A 13,854-nucleotide genomic window follows, 5' to 3' on the forward strand; every position below is an offset into this window, starting at 1 on the left:
AATTATGGGTATTTAGTAGGCCTACTATTTACACCGATTTTGCGATAAAATATAAAAAGCCCCCTCCTCCTCCTTTTTTTCAAAAATCCGGACGTGAAACATGTTTTTTATTTTACTTGGCCTAATGTAGGCGATTGCAAAAATGATCATTAAGGGGGTACTACACCCCTGTGGTAAATGTGTGACTATGTTCGCGTTTTCTCAAAACTAATAACACACTGGTAACAAAAGTTATGTATATTATAGGGGCAAGGAATCCAGTTACTACACTGGAATTTCAGTGACCCAAGACAAGCGGTTTGTTATTTATGATAAGAAATGAGGTACCGCTAGGATGTACCTTAGGGACGCACCATTAGATTCTCAGGGGGGGGGGCATGGGAGTTTGGGTCAGGCGGAATTTTTTGTTTTTTGCCTCCGATGGCACCAAATTTTTTTGGTTTTCATTGGGTGGGGGGCAAGATTTTTTTTCGTCTCATCTAGTGAGGCAAAATGGGTTTTTTTTTCGTCTCACTAGTGGGCGAAGTTTTTTTTTTCAAAAAGCTCCCATGTCCCCCCCCTGGAAATCTAATGGTGCGCCCCTTATATCCTATATATACTGAACCGCTTGTCTTGAGTCAATTAAATTTCAGTATAGGCCTAGTAATTTGGATTCCTTGCCCCAATAATATACATAACTTTTGTTACCAGTGTGTTATTATTTTTGAGAAAAATGCAAAATGGTCACAAATTTACCATTAGGGTGTAGTACCCCTTAATGTAGGGGATCATTTTGTAGGTTGTCAACTTGGCCATTGGTCCAATTGGAGGGTATTTTGTTATTTCTTATTTGGTATTAATTTTATGATATATCTGTGTTAAGTAAAGTCTGACAACTATTATCAGCATGATCAGTGACATCAATCACAGACCAAGAAACTCGATTATTATCAATATGTTGTATTTGTTGTCTGTCTACCCAAAATGTCCGATTTTGTTGAGTTTTATATGAGCTGATAAATAATGAGCATCACAATACATTCATATTGTATTTGTTGTCAGTCTGTCTATCCAAAATTGTCTGAATTTGTTATTTTATGCAAGCTGATATGAGGTCAAATATTATCTTCATGTAACCATGTTTTGTTACGTCAATGTTCTTGCTCGATACGGCCGGATAGCGATATAAGTTCATTTATAAAGTTTATTTATTAACATAGACACGATGTTTTAATTGCTTTATTCAAAATTGACGTCAATATTCATATTTGGGTCCTTTTTATATCTCGAAATGCAAGAAGGTGACCACCAGTGGTGTCAAATGAAAGAGAAAAAGTTAAAAAATATATAATAACAAGAACTGTTTAACAAAAGACAACGCAGTTTATTAAAAGGGTATTTCGTGGTCAACACAGCCTCATCCACCACTTTTCTCCTAAAAAAAGTTAAAGCAGTATGCAGACTTTTTATTGTACGTAAAATATTGTATGTAACATATCTACGTTGTTTAATCTATTGCCATTCTATTTCCAGTAATGTTTAAGTTCTAACGAATGTTTGATGACGTAAAATCGATAATATATTTCTGCTAGATATTATATGTAACATATTATCGATTTTTCGTCATCAAACATTCGTTAGAACTTTTACATTACTGGAAATAGAATGGCAATAGATTAAATAACGTAGATATGTTACATACAATATTGTACGTCTAATACTCGGAGTCTGTGGAGCGCTTAAGATTTTTTATACCACTGCATGGAAACCACTGGCTACTTTTATTTGCAAAAAGGTCCTTGCAGATTCGTATAGTAAAACATATCGGCAAATTTGAATTACGTTCTGGTGCAGGTACTTACAACAGTGGCCTACGGAGCATGTATAGGACACATAATTATGCATAACTCGCAAACGCAAAATCGGAATCTGAAATTTTGGGCTCTTTTCGTGGATACTACTGAAAAATGTCATAAAAAGACGTGCTAAGATCACGATATACTTCTTTCAATATTTTAATTAAACAGGCATGAGAATTTTCAGGTTAAATGGAGAGATCGTATTTTTCTCATTAACATATTGAAATTTAAGAGCTCCAAAATCGGTGTATTTCCGAAGATATCATCAAATAACTGTCGAATTAGTCTCAAACGTGGTATACCACAGTTAAGACTAATTCAACAGTTTTTTGATGATTTCTTCGAAAATATACCGATTTGGAACGTCTTATTTCAATAGGCCCCTATGTTAATGAGAAAAATATGAGCATTCTGATGAGGTATAAGTGGGGGGGAGGCTGTCAATCAGGTTACCCACCTACCAATCATCCTAGAGATGAAGATTCGATATCGCTAGTCCGAAAGTTCGCTTGTAGCCCTAACCCTACCCATAAACCAACTCCTAATCCTAAACTAAACCTGTAACCCTATACCCATAAACTAAACCCAACCCTACTTATAAACATAAACCAAACCATAAACCAAACTATAACCCTATCAATAAACCAAACCCTAACCCTACCCATAAACCAAACCCTAACCACACCCATAAACCCGAAACCCTAACCCTAATACCCACAAACCAAACCCTCACCCTACCCATAAACCAAACTCTAACCCTACCCATAAACCAAACTCTATACCCATAAACCAAAGTACCAAACCATAACCATAACCATACACTCTTAAAATGCGGGGTCAAATATGCACCGACTAAAAATAAATTGACCCTGTTTCATTGCAAACAACCACTTTTGTAGTCAACTTTGACCCCACACGGGTCCCCAGAACCCCCAAAGTACGTGGTTGTTTGCAATGTAACCTTCGGTCTCTAACTATATACAAACTTTATTTTTTTACATTTACGGATATCTCCAAGCGTATAATAATTAAAACAACCAACAAAAACAGGTTTTGATTATACTCAATCTATAACATCTATAACGTCTATAACATATTCAGTGAATCAAAAATGCGCCGTATAACATCCTCTAACTTTAATCCTCTAATTCAATTAATTATCCATTATGTAACGGTTTTGTTTTCTTATTCAATGCAGTTATAGATCTATCCGTTACATTCAAATTACTTCGTTAAATCTAATTACTTTTCAATCCTAAACGGTAGGGTAAGCTTAACCGTCACACCCCTTAGTTTATGGGATTAGTTCAATGTAACATGTTCATATTAGGGCAAATGAAGAATGCCGTAATATTTAAGACATGACAGGCATAATGTATGATTTTGGGTAAATTCTAATTTTGTTATTCCTTGTTATTCTTCAAAAATGGCCATATTAGTAGCAACTGCATGTCAAGGAGGTTTTTGAGTGATCATTTTAATTCGAAATATTTTTGTTATTCCCTGTACTTGGGACTGGTGGAGGAAAAAGACACACTACAAAGATATAAGCCACGAAAAAACTCCTGTGAAAAGCCCGAGAAAGAACCATTTAATTCAAAATAATGAGGAAGGCCTATATTATGTGTGTGGTGTGAGAAATTCGATAAAAATTGAGGGCGTCCTTATGGGCAAAACACTATTTTTTTCAGGGCCTAAATTTTTTTCAGGAATGAATTTTTTGTGCACTGTGTCCAATGTTGTATTGGAGGGACCGGGGGGCTATCATTTTCTTCGGACTGGTGGGGGATATACCGGGGGGGTCATAAAATTTTTGATGACCAATATGTAGATCACAAGATAACACAGATAGTGTGTTTATTTTATTAAAAAAGACTGATTTCAATACAATTTTAGCCTGTTTAGAGGGTAAGGAGGTGTATCGGTGGTGGTGGTGGGGTCATAAATTTTTTGTTGCTGAAATGGGGTCGCATTATTGAAAAATGAGTTTTGTTGTTTCAGCCCTCTTAACAACATAACTTAAGTACCACAGGACCTACAAAAGTATGTGGTATTTTATTTGAATTCTTCGGCTCACTATGAAATGATCAATACAATTTTTGCCATAACTCACTACCATTCGCAAGATGCTGTGAACTACCAAATTACTAAGGCCTACCAAAATAGCAACTATTCCTAAACCTTAATAATTTGTCATTATTATTCGTTTTTAGTTATGCTACCCAGTTTGATTAGGCATGCGCGTATTTTTTTTTGGGGGGGGGGGGTTTTTGGGGCGCGAGCCCCCCGGGGTAACAGCAGGGGGCGGCCAAAACGAAGGGCGGTGGAAGACGAAGGGGCGGCAATGATAATTAGTAAAGAAAAAGGGTGGAAAATTTGAAAAAGTATAAAAAAATTGGAAAAAATTGTACTATCAAAATGTGTTGCGTTTAGGCCGCAAGCCTAATAATCCTGAAGAGAGGTTTCGGCACCCTCTGCGTACGGGCATGGGCCCGGTCGCGGGTCCTTGGACTAGGAGGTAGGCTTGTAAACACCCCTCCTCCACACACATGTTTGAAACCTGCGCACGCTATTCGCCACTTGCACGGTTCCGCCATTATGCACTATGTGCGGGGAGAGCCTCGAACTGGCAGCACATTAGGCGGAGGCGCCGTGTTTAATGTTAGCTTTGGCCTACCCGGCTTTCCCGGGTAGGATTTAATGGCCTCTAATGAATCTGACCCTGTTCTGTCAGTATCCGTGACATGAAACCCGTGGCACACAGATTAAGTTTCACCATATGGTTTCACTCATCAAACTGCAGTGTGCACAACCATGCATGCCATGCATGGTGCTGTGCAATATGATATCTGTGATCAAACCACACAAGCAAGGTCCAAGGATTTGCGCACTGTGCAATGTGATACGGTGATCAAACCACGCATGGAAGGGCCAAGGTTTTGCGCATGCACAACAGATGACCGCTATGATGGAATATTCCTACAACATGTACAAGGCATGCTTGGTTTACCCACAAAGATATGGCTATACACGTGGTACAGGGTTACAACTTAATATTCATATTTCTATTATACGATTATGACTTTATCCGGGAAGAATACACGTCTTATCACACATGCAGCTAATCATTTATTCAAACCTGCGTAACTAGTGAAATCCCCGGGTGAAATCACCTTAACATAGATTATAATTTTTCTGAATTTATAAAGTGAGAATAGATTAAACTAATTTAAATAAGAAATTAGAGAAAAAATACAAGTGGCAATTGTGTTTATGAAGTCACGTTATTTAATTTAAATGGTAAGCAATGATTTTGAAATTTGTGACCCGTGCTAGATATTTGTTTTTTACATTAAATTATCTTTATTTATAATGTCCCATAGGCCTATGTTTGAATAATTTCTCATTGAAAAACGGAGCTCCAAAAAATTGCAGAATTTTAAGCTGCAATATAGGAGTTTTTATGGAAATATTTCGGGCGAAAAGTATGACGGCCTTTTTCTCCGGGCTGATTTTTCATTGAAATTTGCTAGGCAAAATCGTTTGCTATTTCCTTATTTTATCGATTTTGATCCGAGTACTTCACAAATTATTGTACTAACGTGTAGCTGGTTTTGGATTTTAATCTGATCTCGCCATGCTCACTTTATCATGATAAATTAATAAGAAATAAAAATCTCTGTCAAGGCGATTTCACTTTTCGTCATGTTTAGGCCCAAGTTTCCAAAAAACCCTGCTCTGCATTTTAAACTACCCGGTTCTATACGCAGACTCTTGTAGAAAGTTAAGTTCAATATGTCAAAAAAAACCTGGTACAAGTTCCCCGGGGGGGCCACTCAAATATGACAGTGTACGCATGCGTGACCAAATTATTTTCAAACACCCCCTAAACGAGTTTTACCCTACCAGCAAATTTAGCCCCTTAATAAGGTAATTTAGTGTAGAATTTACCCCCTAATGAGTTTTTGGCTGAATGCAACAAATGTACCCTTTTTGGACTCATAATTTACCAAAATTTTGAAAAGGTACCCTAAACAAGTTGTCCGGTTTCAGAAAACTACCCTTATTCTTGAAAATCACTGTTTTTTAGACCCTAAACGCGTCACGCGCGTAACTTGCCTTGCCTAAAAAAACACCCCCTTTTACTCGTTTTTTTGGTCACGCATGCGTACAGACCATTTATGTGAGTGATCCCCCCGGGACAAGTTCGAACCTCCACGAATTTGGAATGTATAGATGTTATTTCACAACACTCGTGTTTGTAGTGGATATTTTCGGGGTTCTAATAAAATTTGCATTAAAACGCACGGTAATTCAAATTTTCGATGGCGTCATCATATCCACTTTCTGTTAAGTTCCTTCTGTACATTAATTTTCACTACAGCTACAAAGACACAAATTTAAAGTCGCATCCCTTTCTCGCTCCCCTTTAAGTCCACATTTAACATACAGGGAAATGAAAGGCTTAGGCCTACATCAAATTAACTGAACGGACACGTTAAATTTTAACATGGAAATTATAGTTCATAGTTAGATGCTCTGGCTAGCAAGATCCCGCTCCCCTTTCTCGTATTGTTGTAATAATAACTTGTTCAATTCATAATTTGGTACAGCTACAACTATCGGCTAAGTCCGCATCCGTTTCTCCCTCCACTTTCTATACCATGAATACGACACTTAGCAGTGGATAAGTTGTATATATGCCTACAACAAATAAAAGGGTGCGGTCTCGGGTTAATGCGGAATTTCTAGATCGGTCATGATGTTCATAGATACGATACTATAGCTCGCACCCCTTTCTCGCACCACTTTCTGTTAGCTGCAGTTTTTCAGTACAGTACAAATTATGGGTGACTTTTCTTTACAGCTACAAAGACACACATTTAAGTCTCATCCCTTTCTCGCTCCCCTTTGTATATTAAGTTCATATCCTTTCTATTATGATATTAAATACAGGAAAATGAAAGGCACATAGGCCTACATCAAATTAAACTGACACGGTTGAATTTTAACATGGAAAATCTAGTTCATAGTTAAGCTATGATAGGGCTAGCGCGAACCCGCTCCCCTTTCTTAAATGGTTCTGGTGACATCTTGTTCAATTCATCAAGGAGTCCCTTTTCTGTACAGCTACAACTATCGGGTAATTAGTCCGCATCCCTTTCTCGCCCCCTTTCTATTACCATGGAGGGACATGAATTAATACGACACTTAGCACCGGAAAAGTTGCCATGGTTGTATAGGCCTGGAGCAAATGAAAGGGTGTGGTCTCGGATTTTACCGCCCAATTCTAGTTATTTAAAGTCGCATCCCTTTCTCGCTTCCATCCATTTGTATATATTTATTAAGACAAATCCTTTAACATAGAAATTCTTGTTCATAGTTAGATGCTCTAGCTATGATAGGGCTAGATCCCGCTCCCCTTTCTCGTATTGTTGTAATAATAACTTGTTCAATTCATTGGTACCCATTCTGTACGGCTACAACTATCGGCTAAGTCCGCATCCCTTTCTCGCTCCCCTTTCTATTACCATGAATACGACACTTAGCAACGGATAAGTTGCATACAGGCCTGCAACAATAAAATGGTGCGATCTCGGATTTTTATGCCGAATTTTTAGATCGGTCATGATGTTCATAGACGTGATAGATACGATACTGTTATAGCTCGCACCCCTTTCTCGCTCCACTTTCAGTTACTTATAAGCTGCAGTTTATTCAGTACAAATTATGGACGACTTTTCTTTACAGCTACAAAGACACAAATTTAAAGTCGCATCCCTTTCTCGCCCCCTTTGTATATTAAGTCCATATCCTTTCTAACATACATGGAAATGAAAGGCAATATAGGCCTACATCAAATTAAACTGACACGGTTAAATTTTAACATGGAAAATCTAGTTCATAGTTAAGCTATGATAGGGCTAGCGCGAACCCGCTCCCATTTCTTAAATGGTTCTGGTGACATCTTGTTCAATTCATCAAGGAGTCCCTTTTCTGTACAGCTACAACTATCGGGTAAGTCCGCATCCCTTTCTCGCTCCCCTTTCTATTACCATGAAGGGACATGAATACGACACTTAGCACCGGAAAAGTTGTAATGGTCTGGAGCAAATGAAACGGTGTGGTCTCGGATCTAGGAAGCGCCCTAAGGAAGCAATCTGGCATGATCCCAGGATTGAAGAAGCGAGGAGAGAACTACAGCAAGCGCAACTTGTGGACAGCCAAGAAGTTTCAAGCATATCAAGATCAGAACTGCAGTCTAAGAAGAATCATCTGAGAAAGGTTTATGAAGAGGCAAATGAACAAATCCTAAAAAGAAAGATCAAGGAGGTGGAAAATTGTAACATCAACTGCCAGCATAAGGCAGCCTGGGACCTCATCAATGAAGTTAGTGGGCGTAAATCTGCTAAAAAGGTCAAATAAAGGGGACACGCAAGGCGAAAGACTGAATGCTTGGTTCCAACACTTCCAGCAACTACTTGGAGACCCACCAGATGTAACCGATGAGTATGAAGCCATAGATCAAGTATACGAAGAGTTCAACATGCGAACTGATGCTTTTGACCAGGTTGAATATGACACTGCCAAAAAGACATTTCAGAAGGAAAAGCACCGGTGAGGATGGGATTCCACCTGAAGTACTAAAACGCTGCAACCTTGATGACATAGTCCTCAACTTCTGCAATGAGGCATTGATGAATGGAAAGAAACCTGACCAGTGGTCAATTCTCAACCTCATACCAATCCCCAAAAGTGGAGATTTAAGAGAAGGGAAGAACTACAGGGGAATATGTTTGTCATCCATCGTAGCTAAAACATTCAACAGGCTGCTACTCAATAGGATTCGCCCTTACCTTGACCCGGTCCTGAGATTCAACCAAAATGGTTTTCGACCTGGGAGATCTACGGTGTCACAAATACTTGCTCTAAGGAGGATAATTGAGGAAGTCAAGAACAACAATCTCAATGCAGCAGTAATATTCATCGATTTCAAGAAGGCATTTGATACCATCCACCGTGGGAAAATGCTTGACATAATGAGAGCATATGGAGTCCCAGAGAGGCTAGTGGCTGCCATAGGATGCATGTACCATCATACAATAGCTCATGTCACATCACCTGATGGTGTCACTAAGGATTTTGAGATCCAAGCAGGAGTTCTGCAGGGAGACACTCTGGCACCATTCCTCTTTATCGTAGTCCTTGATTATGTTCTAAGGAAGGCTATGGAAGGCAATGAAGAGCGACTTGGCTTTACTCTGGAGCCCAGGAAAAGTAGGCGAATAGGCCCACGCACAATCACAGACCTGGATTTTGCAGACGATATTGCTCTTCTAGCTGACAACCTCAAAGACGCGCAAGAACTGCTACATCTTGTTGAAGCTGCTGCACAGAAGGTGGGACTAGGAATGAATGCCAAGAAGACCAAGGCAATGCTGTACAAGGAAACTCCGTCTTTAATAAAAACACTGGACGGAAGCGAATTGGAGATAGTACAAGACTTCAAATATCTAGGTGCATGGACTGCCAGTAGTGAGAAGGACTTCAACATCAGAAAGGCACTTGCTTGGAAAGCATGCAACAGCATGGACAAGATCTGGAAAAGTAATCTACCAAGAGATCTAAAGATCAAGTTGTTTACCACCACTGTAGAATCGGTACTAACATATGGCGCTGAAACATGGACAATAACAACCAAAATGAGAAAAGCTATGGATGGCTGCTATACCCGTCTCTTGCGGAAGGCACTAGATATCTCATGGCAAACTCACACCACCAACAAAGAACTATATGGGAATCTGTTACCAATCTCTGAGAGGCTCAGGATTAGAAGGTTAAAGTTTGCAGGGCACTGTGCAAGAAGCGAAGAGGAAGCGGCTTCACGTGTTCTTATGTGGCAGCCCAAATATGGAAAGCGAACAAGAGGTGCACCCAAGAAGGATTATATCAAGATGTTGGCAGATGATACAGGATTAACTGGCCCAGACATCAAGAATTGTATGCTTGACAGAGCAGTTTGGAGAGCCATTATGGGAGTCCGACTACAAGAGTCGACATAAGCAAGGTCTCGGATTTTACCGCGGAATTCTAGTTCGGTCATGATGTTCATAAATACGATAGCTCGCACCCCTTTCTCGCACCACTTTCTGTTAACTGCAGTTTCTTCTGTACATTAATTTTCACTACAGCTACAAAGACACAAATTTAAAGTCGCATCCCTTTCTCGCTCCCCTTTGTATATTAAGTCCATATCCTTTCTAAAATAAATTATTGTATTAACATACAGGGAAATGTAAGGCACATAGGCCTGCATCAAATTAAACTGACACGGTTAAATTTTAAAATGGAAAATCTAGTTCACAGTTAAGCTATAATAGGTCTAGCACGAACCCGCTCCCCTTTATAATATCGTTCTGGTGACATATTGTTCAATTCATCAAGTTGGTCCCTTTGCTGTACAGGTATATCTATCGGTTAAGTCCGCATCCCATTCTCGCTCCCCTTTCTATTACCATGAAGGGACATGAATACGACACTTAGCACCGGCAAAGTTGCAATGGTTGCATAGGCCTGGAGCAAATGAAAGGGTGTGGTCTCGGATTTTATCGCGGAATTCTAGTTGGGTCATGATGTTCATAAATACGATAGCTCGCACCCCTTTCTCGCACCACTTTCTGTTAACTGCAGTTTCTTCTGTACATTAATTTTCACTACAGCTACAAAGACACAAATTTAAAGTCGCATCCCTTTCTCGCTCCCCTTTGTATATGAAGTTCGTATCCTTTCTATTATGATATTAACATACAGGAAAATGAAAGACTTTAAGGCCTACATCAAATTAAATTGACAAGGTTAAAATTTTAACATAGAAATTATAGCTCATAGTTAGATGCTTTAGCTATGATATGGCTAGCACGATCTCGCTCCCCTTTCTTGTTGTAATAATAACTTGTTCAATTCATTGGTGCCCTTTCTGCACAGCTACAACTATCGCATCCCTTTCTCGCTCCCCTTTTACAATGAAGGCACCGGTTGCCATGGTTGCATAGGCCGGGAGCAAATGAAAGGGTGTGGTCTCGATTTTTTTCCGCGGAATTCTAGTTCGGTCATGATGTTCATAAATACGATAGCTCGCACCCCTTTCTCGCACCACTTTCTCTGAACTGCAGTGGTTAAGTCCGCATCCCTTTCTCGCTCCCCTTTCTATTACCATGAAGGGACATGAATACGACACTTAGCACCGGCAAAGTTGCAATGGTTGCATAGGTCTGGAGCAAATGAAAGGGTGTGGTCTCGGATTTTACCGCGGAATTCTAGTTCGGTCATGATGTTCTTAAATACGATAGCTCGCACCCCTTTCTCGCACCACTTTCTGTAACTGCAGTTTCTTCTGTACATTAATTTTCACTACAGCTACAAAGACACAAATTTAAAGTCGCATTCCTTTCTCGCTCCCCTTTGTATGTTATGTCCATATCCTTTCTAAAATAAATTATGGTATTAACATACAGGGAAATGTAAGGCACATAGACCTGCATCAAATTAAACTGACACGGTTAAATTTTAACATGGAAAATCTAGTTCATAGTTAAGCTATGATAGGGCTAGCGCGTACCCGCTCCACTTTCTTAAATGGTTCTGGTGACATCTTGTTCAATTCATCAAGGAGTCCCTTTTCTGTACAGCTACAACTATCGGGTAAGTCCACATCCCTTTCTCGCCCCCCTTTCTATTACCATGGAGGGACATGAATTAATACGACACTTAGCACCGGAAAAGTTGCCATGGTTACATAGGGCTGGAGCAAATGAAAGGGTGTGGTCTCGGATGTTACCGCCGAATTCTAGTTCGGTCATGATACGATAGCTCGCACCCTTTTCTCGCACCACTTTCTGTTAATCTTCTGTACATCAATTTTCACTACAGCTACAAAGACACAAATTTAAAGTCGCATCCCCTTCTCGCTTCCATCCATTTGTATATATTTTAAAGACAAATCCTTTAACATAGAAATTCCTGTTCATAGTTAGATGCTCTAGCTATGATAGGGCTAGCACGATCCCGCTCCCCTTTCTCGTATTGTTGTAATAATAACTTGTTCAATTCATTGGTACCCATTCTGTACAGCTACAACTATCGGCTAAGTCCGCACCCCTTTCTCGCTCCCCTTTTTATTACCATGAATACGACATTTAGCAGCGGATAAGTTGCATATAGGCCTGCAACAATAAAAGGGTGCGGTCTCAGATTTTTATGCCGAATTTTTAGATCGGTCATGATGTTCATAGACGTGATAGATACGATACTGTTATAGCTCGCACCCCTTTCTCAGTCGCACCACTTTCTGTTACTAAGCTGCAGTTTATTCAGTACAAATTATGGATGACTTTTCTTTACAGCTACAAAGACACAAATTTAAAGTCGCATCCCTTTCTCGCTCCCCTTTGTATATTAAGTCCATATCCTTTCTAACATACATGGAAATGAAAGGTATTATAGGCCTACATCAAATTAAACTGGCACGGTTAAATTTTAACATGGAAAATCTAGTTCATAGTTAAGCTATGATAGGGTGTGGTCTCGAATTTTACCGCGGAATTCTAGTTCGGTTATGATGTTCATAAATGTGACAATCCAGCACAACTGAGCCCTGAAGTCGCCAATAATCATTTTTGAGATATTCAACCAAAATATTCTGCTTGAAATTAGCTTTAAAATGATGTATATCATGTCTATAGTAATTGACATTTAAGTAGTGAAAAATCAATAAAACAGTCAATAAATCCTTTGTTTCCTATTGTTTATTGTTAAGTTCAATGGAGCATATCTCAATAGTGGCACTGGCAACATCCGGGCTCAGTTGTGGAGGATGGTCACAAATATGATAGCTCGCACCCCTTTATCGCACCACTTTCTGTGAACTGCAGTTTCTTCTGTACATTCATTTTTACTACATGCAGCTACAAAGACACACATTTAAAGTCGCATCCATTTCTCGCTCCCCTTTGTATATTAAGTCCATATCCTTTCTATTATGGTATTAACATGCTGCAGGGAAATGTAAGGCCGGGTGTAAGGCATATATAGGCCTGCATCAAATTAATCTGACACGGATCAATTTTAACATGGAAAATCTAGTTCATAGTTAAGCTATGGTAGGTGTAGCACGAACCCGCTCCCTTTCTAATATGGTTCTGGTGACATCTTGTTCAATTCATTGGTACCTTTTCTGTACAACTACAGCTATCGGGTAAGTCCGCATCCCTTTCTCGCTCCCCTTTCATGAATACGACACTTAGCACCAGCAAAATTGCAATGGTTGCATTATAGGTCTGGAGCAAATGAACGGGTGAGGTCGTGGATTTTACCTTGGAATTCTAGTTCGGTCATGATCATGATGATGTATATAAATACGATAGCTCGCACCCCTTTCTCGCACCACTTTCTGTTAACTGCAGTTTCTTCTGTACCTTAATTTTCACTACACCTACAAAGACACAAATTTCAAGTCGCATTCTTTCTCGCTCTCCTTTGTATGTTAAGTCCAAATCCTTTCTAAATTTATTATGGTATTAACATACAGGGAAATGTAAGGCACATAGGCCTGCATCAAATTATTCCCGACACGGTTAAATTTTAAAATGGAAAATCTAGTTCATAGTTAAGCTATAATAGGTCTAGCACGAACCCGCTCCCCTTTATAATATCGTTCTGGTGACATATTGTTCAATTCAATAATAGGTCTAGCACGAACCCGCTCCCCTTTATAATATCGTTCTGGTGACATATGTGATACGATCAAGCAAAATCAGTCGGAACTCGGCAATAATAAATTTTCAGTTTCTTACAGGATAGTAAAAAACATTTACAAAGCTGGATTTTGCAGAAAACCCCATTGAAATTGAACAACCAGTTCCAAAGATATGAGCAATTAAAGAGTTTCCAAAACAACAAGAAACAAAAGGAAATATTTCTTTTATTTGGCTATATCTCAAAATCAATATTTCCGAGT

The sequence above is a fragment of the Amphiura filiformis genome, chromosome 1 (assembly GCF_039555335.1).
Source record: "Amphiura filiformis chromosome 1, Afil_fr2py, whole genome shotgun sequence".
Lineage (NCBI taxonomy): Eukaryota > Metazoa > Echinodermata > Ophiuroidea > Amphilepidida > Amphiuridae > Amphiura > Amphiura filiformis.